The sequence below is a fragment of the Galleria mellonella genome, unplaced genomic scaffold (assembly GCF_026898425.1).
Source record: "Galleria mellonella isolate WM207_F2 unplaced genomic scaffold, CSIRO_AGI_GalMel_v1 utg143, whole genome shotgun sequence".
Classification (NCBI taxonomy): Eukaryota; Metazoa; Arthropoda; class Insecta; order Lepidoptera; family Pyralidae; genus Galleria; species Galleria mellonella.
The window spans coordinates 1,057,525-1,072,922 of NW_026441997.1; the positions used below are offsets into that span (position 1 = coordinate 1,057,525).

The 15,398-nt window shown below is 31.5% G+C and overlaps 1 protein-coding gene across 1 annotated transcript in view; it reads right to left on the minus strand.

Annotated features, from left to right (window-relative positions):
- Positions 1 to 15,398, minus strand: part of LOC113516808 (E3 ubiquitin-protein ligase MIB1) — a 208,960-nt gene that overhangs the window by 7,253 nt on the left and 186,309 nt on the right. The window lies entirely within an intron of this gene.

The window sequence follows — 15,398 nt, forward strand, 5'->3', positions numbered from 1 at the left end:
AACAATCTCGTTACATCTGTCTTTCTGTTCATATTCATATTTCACAGCATCATAACTTTTGCAATTTAAGTTACATGCCATAAAACTTCAAGGAAAGATCTAGAACGGCGGTAAAGTATAGAAATATTTGTGAAGTGGCGGCTTTGCTTAGGCAAGAACTACGATAGGATATTACATTTTTTTTTTTTTTATAGTGATCTAAACTTACCTTTGATAATGCCTTGATACGGCACAATTAGTATTAGATCATGTATTAAGTTAAAAAAAAGCCTGTGAATAATGAACCTCACTTGTAGTAGTACAAGTGTGAAGTGTACTTGTAACAATGAGAATAGAAAAAGGGCATGAAGTTGAATTTCAAATTTCACCAATAGTTAACAATCTCCTGTATCAACAGAATTATTACCATATTTCATAGTTTTACTCAGTTTTAATCAAAATTTAAGGATCATGTTGGAGTAATGATGGATTTCTCATATAAATTTTAATCTCTAATTTTAGTTACTTAGACAATAATTTTTTTTTTTTAAATACTGATGAGCATCAAAATTTCAAGTTTCCAAATTTAAAATTGATTACTTTAAAGAGAGTGAATTTTAAAGAGGCGAGAAATAAGAACAGAGTTTATTAAAACTCTGTTCTTGAAAAGGTCGGTTACATCTTTAGTTCAACGCAATGAGTCAGAAGGTAAAAAATGAAAAAAAGTAGGTAAAAAAGTTATTAACTTTGTATGGATATTTTTTTCTGAATTGCTCAAGTAGCTTGGAAATAGCTTATTCTCTAAATAAATGAAAGCATAAGAAAAAAATATACTACGGGAATAAATCGGACTTAAACATTTATTAGCAAACAAGCGCACTAGCTTCAACCAATTTTCTAATAAAATGATGCTTCACGTTAATACATTTCATTTTTGCATGAAACACGGTGCATTCTCAGATAATTTCTGTGCCGACTAATTATCATTAAACACTACAATCTTAACTGCTTTGTTTACTAAGCATTCGTACAAAAGTGATTTAATAAATATAGCTTCCTTACAAGCATCAGAAAGTGCTACGTACCCTGATATTCTTGATAAAGTTACAGTAAGTTGTTTTCTACTTTCTAAAGAAGTTATGGAATTACAAACTTTGAGAGCGTACTCAGTATATGACTTTCCGATCAACACCGTTACTGGTCCATTCTGCATTCATATATCTAACGGTAATGTTTAATCCAGATTGTTCATAGATAAGGCAATAATTAATGGTTCCTTTTTAATAGCGCAAAACTCTTTTCGCCGCCTTCCTGTGAATATCTTAGCACAGCGCATGCAGCGCTAACATATGTGCTATACTGAGAACTAACTGCTACATACGTCAGGTAGCCAATGATACTCCTGTAATCCAATATTTGCATTCTTCCATAGGCGTTTGAGCGGGCTTGTATTCTGTCATATTAAATTTCTCCAAAGTTCGTTAAATGAAAGTAAATAGATTCAGAATAAATTTATCACCTTTCTTATAGATTCGTATTCCTAAAGACAGCCAAAAACTTTAATCCTTAAAGGTTAGAGTTTTTGGCTGTCTAACTTATGAGGTATGTAAATAAACGTAGAAAATTGGACTCTAAAACGAAAATGTTTATAGGTTATTGCGAAGCAAGTAAGGGATATCGGCTAATAAATTCAACGATAGATTCCGAGAAAACAAAATTCTCCAACATAAATTCCTCTAAAATAAGATACCACTATATTACAGAAGTTATAATTGGAGTTTTGTTCAAATAGTTTGATAAATTTGAAAGTTGGTGATCTGAAGACATCATAGATGAAGTGAATATAGAAAACAACTTTTATTTACAAAAAAATGATATTGCTATTCACATATTCATGGTGAATATATTGTTTATAATTTAAATACAAAAATACTCAATAATGTAATGTAAGCAAACGCATAGGTCTCCTTCGTCAACAACGAAGCGGTCATTTTAAATTTAAAATAAAACTTTATAACTGTACATTACGTAGAACAATGTTTTATGCATTGTCTTCTAGATTTATATAGTGGAATACGTCACTGAGTTTCAACTAAATGGTTTTATGCATTCATCTACATTCACAAGAAAACATGTGTCTTTTTTGTAAGACGATATTCAGTTAATTGTTGGGGGTAGCGAGTTTAATTTAGACTTTTTTTGTAATTAATTTAACACCCCCCGCAAATGTCGCCTGGTAACATGAAAAAGTTCTCCCGTTGTGAACTATAATTATAAACTATTTATTTTTGTAACTTATGTGAAAATACATTTATATTCACAATATATATGTATTCAGTAGTTTAAATTATGAATAGTGTGATCCATCTCTATAAAAAAAAACCACATTACTAAATTACATTATTAGATATTGGTATGGTCTTTCTTATCAGACCAATATCTAATAATGTAAAATTAATTAGAATAAAAAAAAAAACATTATATAGTTTTCTGTGGATTAAATTTGGACCAAATTTCATTTAAATCCGTTTCAATTTTATTCTATACTATCATTTAGTACCTACAGTAAACATTAAGAGCTCTAAAATACATATATTCCAACTACTTGGTGTAATAGATATCAAAATCTAAAATCTGAAATGCTGAAATCGTCGACGGTGTCGGGGTGGATGAACTCTACATGAAAATAGCTCAAGAGATCGAGTTTGAATCATTTATATGCTTTATATCTTTGCAGGCACTCTAAAGTAAAACTCTTCGAACCCTTGAACTACTACTGGAAGCGAAACGTTATGACGTCAATCTATGGTCAAGCAGTAGCCCTTATTCGAACCAACTCAAACAACAAAACCAATTGTTGAGTTGAACGTCAGCAAACTCGTCCGAATCCAACTGTTGTAGTAATCGAGTAGTTGACAACAATAAATTAGGCGGTACACATTTAATATGCTGCGTTACATTTATACAGTAAAAACGAACGAACTAATTAAATAAGGTCAAACGTCGCGAGCGACGACGGGCGCGGCGGCGGCGGCGCACGCTCGTCCTACGTACACCAACAGTTGGTAACGCGCCGCGCGCCTCGCGGCTCCATAAACATTCTCTAGACGCGTTTATAATCATAAAATGCAATGCGCTTTATATAGTTTTAATCATTTAATTATTTATTTAGTAGTGAATTCTATTTAATAACAAGGTAGTGGTGTATTAGAAAAAATCTTTGGATACTGCACCTTTTTGTTTTTATTTTTTATTTTTTTCTATAAATGGTGAGTTTATACAATTAAAAAGATTGTTGTCTAATGTAGAAACAGTGCAGACACAGTATTTCCAATATATTTTACACATAAAATGTCTTCACAACACATTCCCTATAAGCTATAATAGCTGATCAAATGCAATGGACTTTATATAGTCCTATTGATACACTTATTTAGTAAATTCTTTTTAATAGCAAGGTATATAGTGTATTACTTCTAGAAAAATGTCTTCTGGATGTTGCAGTTTTTTCTTAAATCTTTTCGTAAGGTGAGTTTATACAATTAAAAAGTTTACTGTTTATTGTAGAAACAGAACAAGCACAGTATTTCATATATACTCGTATCCTTTCCATAAATATCTTTACAAAACATTTCCTAAACGCGTATATAATGATAAAATGTAATGTGTTTTAGGTATATAGTTTTATTGATAGTAGGTGTAGTTATTTTATATGTAGGGTACATATAAAATGTATCTACAAAATTTTATCCTTATTATGTTCAGTCCGTTTTGTATAAGGTAAATTGGTAAGGGCATGCGAACTGTTAGAATTGATATACATACTTATGTGTTAATGTAGAAGAATTTATTTGTTACATGTTATTACCACTTACAGTATGTTAATTAAAATGACACTAGTGACAGTATTTATAATGTTTTAAATATTTTTCATGGAAAAAATTTTAACATTACCAAAATAAAAAAAAAAAAAATATAAAATTCATGAAAAAAAAAGAACAACCTGTATTTATATCAATAACACTAACATACAAATAGGATTGTGCATACCTTGTACTGTGTAGTGTCTGTACCAACGACAGATATAGGTAGTCTTTTTTTTTAAATATTAATGATTTTTTTTTAGTTTTTGTTAATGTAAATATTTTTATTTTGTTTATAAATACATCAAGTCATTTAAAAAATAATTTATCGCTGAAAAGTCGCAGTTGTAGATTCGACAAACTTTTTAATAGGAAAAAAGCGGTCAAGTGTGAGTTGTACTTATTCGCCTAGTGTTCATCGTATAAAATGTATCTAAAAATGATATTTTCTTTAGACAAAAATATTTGAATATGTTGTATACTCGACGTTACTTCTAAAATACACCAAAGTAGAAAGATAAATAAAACCGCTACAAGACGAATGTGTCAAAAAGTTGCAATTATCATGGCATACACAACACAGATCAATTGGTACGATACATGAAAAAGAATCCTAAAATAAAGTATTGAAATAATAAAATAAGAACATCATATGGCAATGTACATTTTTAATAACGTCATCTATTAGCTAAATATAACACTAAAAATATATTAAAAAATTATATATTATGCAGTTAAAAATATAGTTGCCATATAGTACCGGCATAGAAAGGGCCACTCCTTCCTTTCCTGTTGGTTTTTTCACATTTTGAGTCGTAACTAAAAAAACTATGACAGACGGTATCTTTTGCTATGGAACCCTAATAAAAATGAAGTGAAACACTGAAAGTTGCTGTTTATTTCGATGTTCTAAAAGCAGAAAATTAAAGCATTTGAGAACTAAAAAATATATTTTATACGTGATATATTACGAAAAGTAACATTCAAATACAAATATCATTTTACATGTCTTCTGTAATATGACAAAATCTTCGTAGAATATAACCTTTAAACAACGTGAATCTTGTGACGATTACAGTACTTACACATTACACGATTAATTCAACACAAAAATTTGCTTAAGACTGTAATTTTTGACAACAGTCAGAGGTATTTCATCGTCATTATCATATCAGCCTTTAACTATTCACTGTTGAACCTTCCTTCCTTTGGGGGGTTTTGCTAATACGAGTAGTTAGCACGCCAGGCGTGCGGATTGGTAACCGCAGTTAGGCTTTAGAGATGTTTTAAGAGGGACACTGCTGATTCATTGTTAATGAATACATGACATTTAAAGTCACGAATTCAGTAATTTAGTACATAAAATGTCATAATAACTGATATTTAAACAACACAAATGTTTATTTTCATGTCCTTTTTCTTTTCTTCATGTTCTTTTTCCCAATTCACATAAACATAAGCATATACAGTAATTTATGTTGGAAAAAAATATATTTAAATTGGAGTTATGTGGTTAGATCTTTTTTATTTATAAAAGAGATTTTATACACAATATCGAATCCGTATCGATTTACTTGTGTCATAAAAACATAGGTGTTATTTTTCGTTTTTGTCTCTTTCATGTATGTTCTGCTTTCGGTAGTAACAAGGTACCTTTCAAAAATTATTGAATTCAAATATTATATTATCAAACGTTAATGGATGTTTCTTTAAATAAAATTTGTAAATAGAATAGATGTAAAAAGATTGAATTTCTTGTAAGTTTCCCAAACTACAATAGAATCACAAAAAACAGTTTAAAAGAGTTTGCGTAAGCATACTTAAAGTTTATTTTAAATTTTACATAAATTATGAACGTCATAACTTTGGACTATAGGGTAACTTTAAAAAAATTTGATGTAAATCGACTTAATAGTTTAGTCGGAGCAATAAAATTTATTACCTTTTGTACTAATAAATGGAAAACAAGTGTACATTCTGCCTGATAGTGACCTCTTGCAACCCAAGAATCATTACAATAATATAAATAAACCTTTCAAATACAAGACGAACAGTCTAAATAAGAAGCAAGAGTTTCGATGAATATTTATTTAGAGCATAGGTATTGAATATATGGGGCTACATAATTTTCCCTTTGTAATTTGAATGAATCATTATAGATTCAAGTAATCGGGAACAAGATCAGAGTCACAGTGAATAACACAATAAGACATACAAAGTTGGCTACTCCGAATAATAACGGCAAGAACCTTTCAGTCGTGATGTCGTATAATAAAAATAATCATGAATTTTCATAATATTACAAGATCTTTGTGTAGCAACAATGTTAGGGTTTCGAGATGATACTTTATAAGGAATTGAGTAGAGTTTAAACATTTTCCTGTACTAACAACTTACTGTGCAGATATACTTTAATCTTATTAATATTATAATGGAAAAACGCCGTCAAAATTACTCAAGATATTCAATATGTTTGTTTTTCATTTAATAGACGCATAAACGCAGATCAAATATTAATTGAACGTGAACTATATGAGACAGATTTTATTCTAGATTTTATTTTACTAATCAACATACATACATTACATGGGCCGTATGATGATTATTGATTATCATTACTTCTAATGTAATGAAAATAAGAGGATTGTTTATGAGGTGGATGATAGCCAATCCTGGACGCTCCAGTTCGATTAGTTCTGGCAAGCCTTACTCATCATAGAAACAAAGCAGTATGAAAATAGTTATTTTTTCTGGATGTTACTGTTATACAGTAACATCCAGAAAAAATAACTGTAACAAAAGAATTTCCTTAGCCCGAGCTCTAAAATCAAAGCAATGTCTCGTGCTTTGCTTTTACAGCTTTCTGTTCAAAATCTTTTAAGCTAATATTTGGTTTTATTTTTATGGTAGTTATGATTTAGTATGCCTTTATTGTATGCAGATACAGAAACATGTCGAAATAACCTTAAGAATCGCAAATTCGGGATCATGTAAAATTGTGTAGTTTTCATTATTATTACATAACACACTATTCCAAAATCTATTTAAAATTGTGTGTAGAGAGTAGAGTCCTATAAATAAGAGATTGTTATGTTTTTAGTGCTCATATGACGACAATTCGAAAACACGCCTGAAGTAAATATAGGCAATAAGTCACATGACTATTGCAAACGTAAGTTTAACGATTCATTTTGCAATTAATAGAATAGTTCTACAATATCATTGAATATATTCTAAAATTGTCTTATGTAACATATTAATTAGTACCTATTTAATGAAAAATAAAAAAAAAACTGACAGTAGTGATTGCTCAATTTTTAAGTAGTGAAGGTCAATCTTTGTCCTTACTAAGGTAAGGACAAAGATTGACCTTTTAAAAGTAAACTTGTCAAAAACGGGCTCACCTATCCAAACCAAATGTTTAGGCTTTGTTCGGACTATTTAGTAGATGGTTTATGTAAAGTTTGCACAAAATAGGTTGAGCGGTTCTTCACTTATCATATTTATTGTAACGAATGAATTCAATAAATGACGGATCATTTTGTTAATGGGGATTTTTGTGTCAAATTCAAACTTTTTTTAAGATGAGGATTGTGCTGTCAAATTGAAACTTTTTCAGTATTGACAGTACAAGTATGTTGTTATGTCATTCATGCGGTCATTTCATTTTGGACGTGCTTCGATTAAAGCAAATTGTCAGCGATATTAATGTAATTTTTTTTTTATTATTTCATTTTATACGTGGCGAAGCACGTGCCGGGCTGCTAGTATATATATATTGAATTATTTTATTTTATATTTTAATATGGAGGGGACAGATAACTAATTTAAGATACTTCATCAAAAAATTAAATGAATATTTTACCTAACCTCTAAACTTAAATATTTACACAAGCGAGGATTACTAACAAGTAGGTATTTATCCACATAATAATTGGCGACAGGAACAGGCGACTGTAGAAGGCACAAGCTGTGATATGTAAAACAATCAAGCGATGATTGTTTGATTCATTGTATTACTTTACTATTTGCTTTAGTACCATAAAAGTATTCGAGGATACAGTCTAGGGTCTCGTTCGTTTACAGACTTCATTAATGAATAATGTAATATGCCAGAGTTTACAGGGCAGATATGAGCCCAAGTGATCATATTCGTACAGTGAGCTGATTCTCCACGGATCCAGAATAGTAAGTTATGGAAATGTGCGATTGGGGCAGCAGCGGGCACTAGTGGCCAATAACAATGTCGCATTAATATTCAACAGACGCTCTTTGAACGGTCGCCTGCTCTGAGGACAGCATCGTCGCATTTCTTTGCTCACAAAATCATCCCAGTGGCTAATCGTATAAAATGCCATTGCATTAAACATATAAGAAATAACATTTTGTTTCTGCATTATATTTTACTGGGCGGTAGACTTACTGGCGGTTTAGTCGAGCCGTTAATAAGATTTGGTTATCTCTTGTTATACTGTCAATAAGAAAGTGAATATAATAAAAATATAGATTTTGTATTACATAGGTACTTTAATTTTGCAACTTTGCAACATCGCGGTATCGAAATGCTAACAAAACCATGTTGCTTTTAAGCAGACAAAAGATGAGTTGGCTGTCGTCCCACTTGTTTGTCTAGGAAACTTTTGCCAAAATTCTTTTATTGACTGAGCGAACGTACAGGCGAGCTTTACGGGCGGCAGTGGGAATTCTCAACCACAATACGTAGTCACGGTTTAGTTCAATAGATATACTTTGTACCTTCTTACTAATATTATATTAGTTTCATTGGGTATATTAAAGCCAATAACCATGACATAAAAATAAAACGTATTAAATTTCTGTATATGTAAGGTTCTAGTCGAAGTACTGGTGGTTGACATTGGATAATATTCACTGGTGATTGTATTTTAATACTTTATTATTTTGAGTAACAAAATTTCTAAAAATACAATAATAAAAATTCTACCTAGGTTTAATGTAGGTGATACCTACATTAAAGTATAGGTACCTACATAAAAAATATAACTATGTTTTACGAAATCGTAGTATGTAATAATAGTGCAATCAGTGTGTCATTGATTAGCCGATATTTCAGATGTGTTGTACAATTTATATTACGATGTTGTTTCAGAGGTCAGTGAACGCTGAGGCTTGCCAGATCTTATGGTCGGAACTATGTATAGACCGACTACCCCGCGGGAGGTGACAGTGGTGGATGGTGTACAACTAATAATAGCATCCCCTCCAGCGCGCGATCATTGGAACGCTGACGGGAGCGCGCACATGTGGCGTCCGTCGCCATCGGCGTTAGTACTCTGCGTGCACGTTTATTTTCGATACGGTCGTCACGCGGCGCGGTTCACGGCAGTGTTCCTTACATAAGAGACTCTACCACGGAGACCACAGACTAGGCTCTCATGTGCACCACGGTTAGTTGCCACACGTTGCAGGTTGGTGCACATTCGGAAACCGATCCGTTAGACGCTAGCCGGCGGTTCTATTTCGGGAAAATACAAATTTGGAATGGATGGTACTCGCGAGTCGTAAGCTAACTCCGCCGGTGACTCCATTTTTAGAGCTGGTCTGCGCGTGCGCACCGAACGCTCCGCCAGTGCTCAGCGAGCTGCCATCACGCCGCGTCGCTCGCCGCCCCCACGTCGCCGTTTATCGCGTTGTGGTCACCCTGGCCATCAACCAAGAGATGGCGTCACTACCAAGTGATCAATCAGTATTGTGGTGGCTAATTATCATATTGAATCGTAATAGTATAGGACTACAGTGCGCTGAAGATGAAGAAATAAAAGCCCTGGCGTGGGTTCCGTGCTTCCTTACTTCCCATAGTCTAATGACAAACGTATGGAATGTAAAGAAGTATGGAGCTGCGCGGGCGTGCCAACGAGTACGAGAATCAAATCATTCTTATGTTGCGTGTGACCAGTTTCTAAAAACTATTATTTTGTGATGCAATTTTGGTTTTACAGTGTCATTATTTTTATTTCAATCGTGTGGCTATCATATGTTACTTGGCATGCCAGTGCACCATATCGATGGATGGCAGATTATCAAGTTTTTTCATTTCAGTTGTAAGATGAACAACTTATTATTGTAATAATATTAATTATTTCATAATTCATTTATATTAATAAGTTTAGATAGTTCATTTTGAAATTAACGTCATTGGTAGTTAATAAAAAAAACGGTTCATAATTTTTAAATTTCAAGCTTAAGCCTAGTTGTAATTATAATTATCAAGGTAAGTTATTATTATTTATATGAATAACAAATTAATGTGAAAAACCTAGAATTGTTTATTCGGTGGTGAGTTGTCGTAAAATAACATCTGGCGTAGGTTCTGACTAAGGCAACGTAAATAAACGTCGACCGGAGCTCGGAACTCCGCATTCGAAATTATATTTAGATACCAGAGAAAGGGAGAAGACTAGGTGAACTTGAGTGGTAGAAATAATCGAGCCCTGCAGAAACATTCTGTGCCTACTATGTAGAGGCGTACAATATACAATACTTTAATTTTATAATTTTACAATACGATACCTCTAGATTATATCTATTATTAAATAATATCTTGTAGGATATTTATTAAATCACTTATTGAATATATAAGAAATGAAAATTAAATATCATTTTAACAATGCAAGATATTTTTAGTTTAATATAATATCTATATATTTATATATATAATAAAATTTTAGAGTATTATTAAAAAAATCTAATTACAGTATATAAATGAATGCGTATTGCATATTATTTTAATGTAGGTATTAAAACTTATAACTTTATAATTCTGTGAAATGTACTAGTAGACTTTACTTGATCTTATTGTGATTACAGAAAATATATAAATATACAAATTAATACATTTTTCAAAATTGTATACCTACCGATTTCAAACCGTTGTCTGTATCAGTACTTACTTATACATAATAGTTTACGTTATTGAATCAATATTATCAACAATTGAATTTAGCAACGTGGATTTCCAGATACACGGTGATTTATAATGCACATTATGCAAATAATTTCCGTAGTTAAGTTAAAAGCTATTTAACATTATCAATAACAGTGATATATTTTATATCAGCAACAACTCATTGTTATACAGCCGAATAAATTATCCCATTTATTTGTTAATTTAAATATTTATCGAAACTACTAAATTATACAACAGCAAAATTTAGAGACGTGACAAGAATATATTCAATTCTCATACATTATGGTAATAAAGCAATGTAACATTGTCAAGGCATCCTAGTAAGTAGAATGGCAAAAAAGGAGCAAAAAAAAACAATATGCGGCGACGTTTAGGGCCGCGCCTGCGCCACATCTGGAGGAACACTGCATCTCATTATGCGGAGCGGTCGCGGCTGAGTGGTCGCTGGCGGTGCCACGGTGCTCCGTAGCGCTCGTGCCTCTATCATGACCATGTTACGACGTTTAACAATGTCCCATATATAATTTTATTAGGACAAGTAATAATACGTTCCATTTACTTATTGCCATTGTTTAGTGAATCTTTCTCTCGATTCTTGTAACTGTGCACAATAGTCGAACATGTGTTTTGTCTAATTTGTTTTATTTTAGTTGGGTTGCTAACAAAAAACAGTAGTTCTTTTCTTACTAAACCGATATAAATGATGTGAATATTGAAATTATGTATTAACTGATGAAGTGTGTGAAAGAAATTTAAGGATATATATGTATAATATAATAATAAAACATATATTCAGAGGCAGCACAAAAAAATATTATGTACAGGTTTAGTAGATACTAACTCACTTATTCATTAAACTAAAAGTTTCTATAAATCTACTTTAACAATTACATTTTGTCACTTTTTTTTTTTCAAAAGAAAGAGACAAAACAGTTCAACAGCTAAATTAGGTTTATAAGTTTGACGATTTTATGCATAAGGGGTAAGTAAACCTATATTATAGTATTTTTATAATAAGTAGACAAAGGTTTCAAGTGTAATTTTATAAATAATAAATTAATAATAAAAAATATGAGAATGTGAAATCGTGAAAGGAATTTATATTCCTAATATATAAGTATGAAACAGCAAAGTATCAGTGAAGTTCCGTTCATTGTTTTAAGAGGTTAGGGCAGCGACGATGACGGCGAGCCTGGGGCAATGACAGCGCGCACGCATTATGATCAGAATCATAACACAAAGGAGAAAAGGCGCGGCCGGCGGCCACCGATGACGATCGGATTGTCGATCACATCAGGCATGCACGACAAACATATGATATTATTTCTGTGAGTTAAACTGTACAGTTGCAACTGCATGTTTAATGGAACAGATTAAATAATAATTATTCTCAGCACCAAATCCAGAATCAACCCGACCCGCGCCCTTTAATAGTGCACGCCTTTTACTATAGTACAAAAGAGTTTTCTATGAGAAAGGGATCTTGACCTACCAGTTTGTTCAGAATGTTCAACTCTCAAAAACAATTTATTCATGCATCCATGCAACGACCGCTCACAAAAGAGTTCAAAACTAGACAGGGGGATAATGAATACTAGACAAAGACCATTTTAATAGAGTTACTTGCGTGCAATTCGGTTTAGTTTTTTACTTGTTGAATTGTTGGTTATTTAAGCGCTCCGTAACATAATAAAAAGGATCGGATGCATTCGAAATTATTTCAGTATTTCTATGACAATTTTATAGTACATATCTAGTAATCATACTGAGATTAATTCTTTTGTATTGAAATATATTAATTGAAATAGTTTTATATTGAAATTCATTACAAAAAATATTAGAATAATAATATAACAAATAATGAATTAAACCCGATTAATTAAACGGTGATTGTGATGATGTCGGTACTTATTAAATGAACAAATAAAATCTAAGATATAAACCTAATATAACACTATGGAATCAACACTTACTTGTATTTGATTATAGACAACATAATATAATGGGCTTGCATAATTGGTTTCTGTTGCAGATCGACATCAGTGATGAGTTACTGCTGTGTGTATTTCAGGTCGCTCAGGACATTAAAAATAGTGTGCCAGTCTGATATACGTTGCCTCGTAACCTACTGAAAATCCTGAGATGTGTAACTTGATCTTGTCAGTTACTATTGAGACCGGACTAGAGGATAACGTAAATACTTTCGAGGAATTCTTGGCATCTTTGTAATTCAAATTAAACTAGGCTCCAGTTACCGAACATGTTTTTTCTTATGGATCATAACTATATAAAAAAATAGAGAATCGAGATAAATAAATATATAATACGAAAATACTACGCAAGATATAACGCGTAATTTTACTCTATACACTGGAGTAGAATTAGATTCTTATTTACCTACTAAAATGTGTCTTTGAACTGTCTGATTCTGTACAAGTCACTGGGTTAACCTTTACAAGGTTAAATTACCTTTGTGAGCGTTCTCTTTCTAAGTCTATTCAAATGACTATTCTTTTTTAAAGATGACGTATAAAAACTGTTTACAGGCATGTTCATAGATGTGGAATTTAATAGTTGTCGAAGAAAGTTCATCATGTGTTAATTTTTTGCACTAAATTGGGTTCAATAGAGCGTAATTTACTCTAGTTCAATAAAAAAAAAAAAAGGTATTACAGATATTAATTTGAAAAGATTTTATTGTCGACGAATAATTTGTTTCATCGAGGATAAGTATCTAGTTTAGCAGTGATATGCTTTGTTTTAATGTTAATATAAATCAATGTTATTATAATTAAATAATTACTCGTATGTTTGTGAGCTTGACGACTTGACTTGAGGTTAAAAAAGACTAAGGAGTGAATTTTGTTATGAATCCGAATATCCTGTTCCCTTAATTGTTTATTTTTTATGCGATCTAAAATAACAAACAAGCTGATCGACAGATAGACTAACGAGTTATGATTCTGTGCCCAGTAATGTCATATCTCTCTACCCATCAAACCAAAACAGCCACATGTAGACAACTTTGTACGTAAGTTTTTCTCAGGTAAAACATTGTAATAGGGTAAAATTATATGTTTAGTTGCAGCTGTTTGGCTGTGCATTGACCAATCAGTCAGACAAATCGATTTTACCCAAATAAGTTTGGTCGTTATAATATTAAATTATTTAGAACATAGTTGTTTGTTAAAGAAATCTTAAACTATGTTACAGTAATCATATTGTAGTACAATATTAGTACAAAAAACTGACTTTTTTTGCAAAGACTAGATGAAAAATTACTGTGACGGGTAAGTTATTCGATTTATGTATAGAATAGATGGCTTGTTATTGGCGGATGACGCGCGAAAATAACCACCAGACGAAGTTTTGGCATCGCTCCAGAGGCCGCTGAAAATCTCATGACGCTTCGGTTCAGCTATGTCGACATTTCAATATAAGCGGTAATTGTAATTAAATGTATTCCAAAAGTAACGACACTATACATTACGCTTTTGACTCATAAGAAAGGTAGGAATTGTAAGATTAATAATAATAAATTAATATAATAAATGAGAAAGTGTGTAATGATGGATGGGTGGACAAATATACGAATTAACTAAAACGATTGAACGGATTTTAATAGGATTTGGTACATAGGTAGGTTATATCCTAACTTAGCATATTGGATACTTTGTGCTGTCACTCGCAGCTTCATCCGCGGGATAAAGCTAGCATAAATAATTACCAAACATGATGATTATTTTTATTCGATTAATGATTTTAATAATGTTTAGTTTGTGTTTGCCCACTAATAACTTATCAAGATTTATAGTTTTCTTTAACTATATGTAACAGCTTTTAATTTGAATGGCTTATTGTTATTATATATATTTAATTATTAAGTTATTATAGCTGTAAGTTTCCCTGAATAAAAATAAATAAATTAAATATAATTTTTCTTAGTTTTTCTCTTTTCACAACTACTACAACTAGAACTTTAATATAAGGAATAAAGGCTTATAGAGCTATTGCAGGAAAGATGTTTTTGCGCAACGATGATAGTACTCGTATTAAGGATGGTCGCTTTCTGTATGCTTTTGCAAATCTCCTATTGAAGACTTACCTACAGTCTCGGACAATTCCTTTGGGGTAAAACTAGTGGTTGAGAGAATTAACGGGATTATTATTAGTGTTAATATCTGCTTTAGGGATCATAGGGTCGATTAGTTGACACATAAAATAAACTTAGTTTATATATATTTAGTTATATATATATTTCTGTAAGTAAAGTGATTCATTATTAGTCTTTAATTGTAAATTAAGTATAATTTAAGTTATAAGTATATTTATGACAATGAAGTTTTATCTAGAATTTAAATTCACGATCGGGATTTAACGCGACGCGATTACAGGTAAATTAATATAATATATATAATACGCTTAATCTGATAAACGAATTTGCATGAAGTTTGCTACAAAGATAGACGCGAACGTTTCTGCGAAATTTAGGTAGGAAATGAATATAAACTATTAGTATTTATTCGTTATTTTGTCCGCGTAACCGGAATATGTTCATTGACCGTGATAAAAAGGTATACGAGTATGTCCTTTTTCATTCCATACATAGT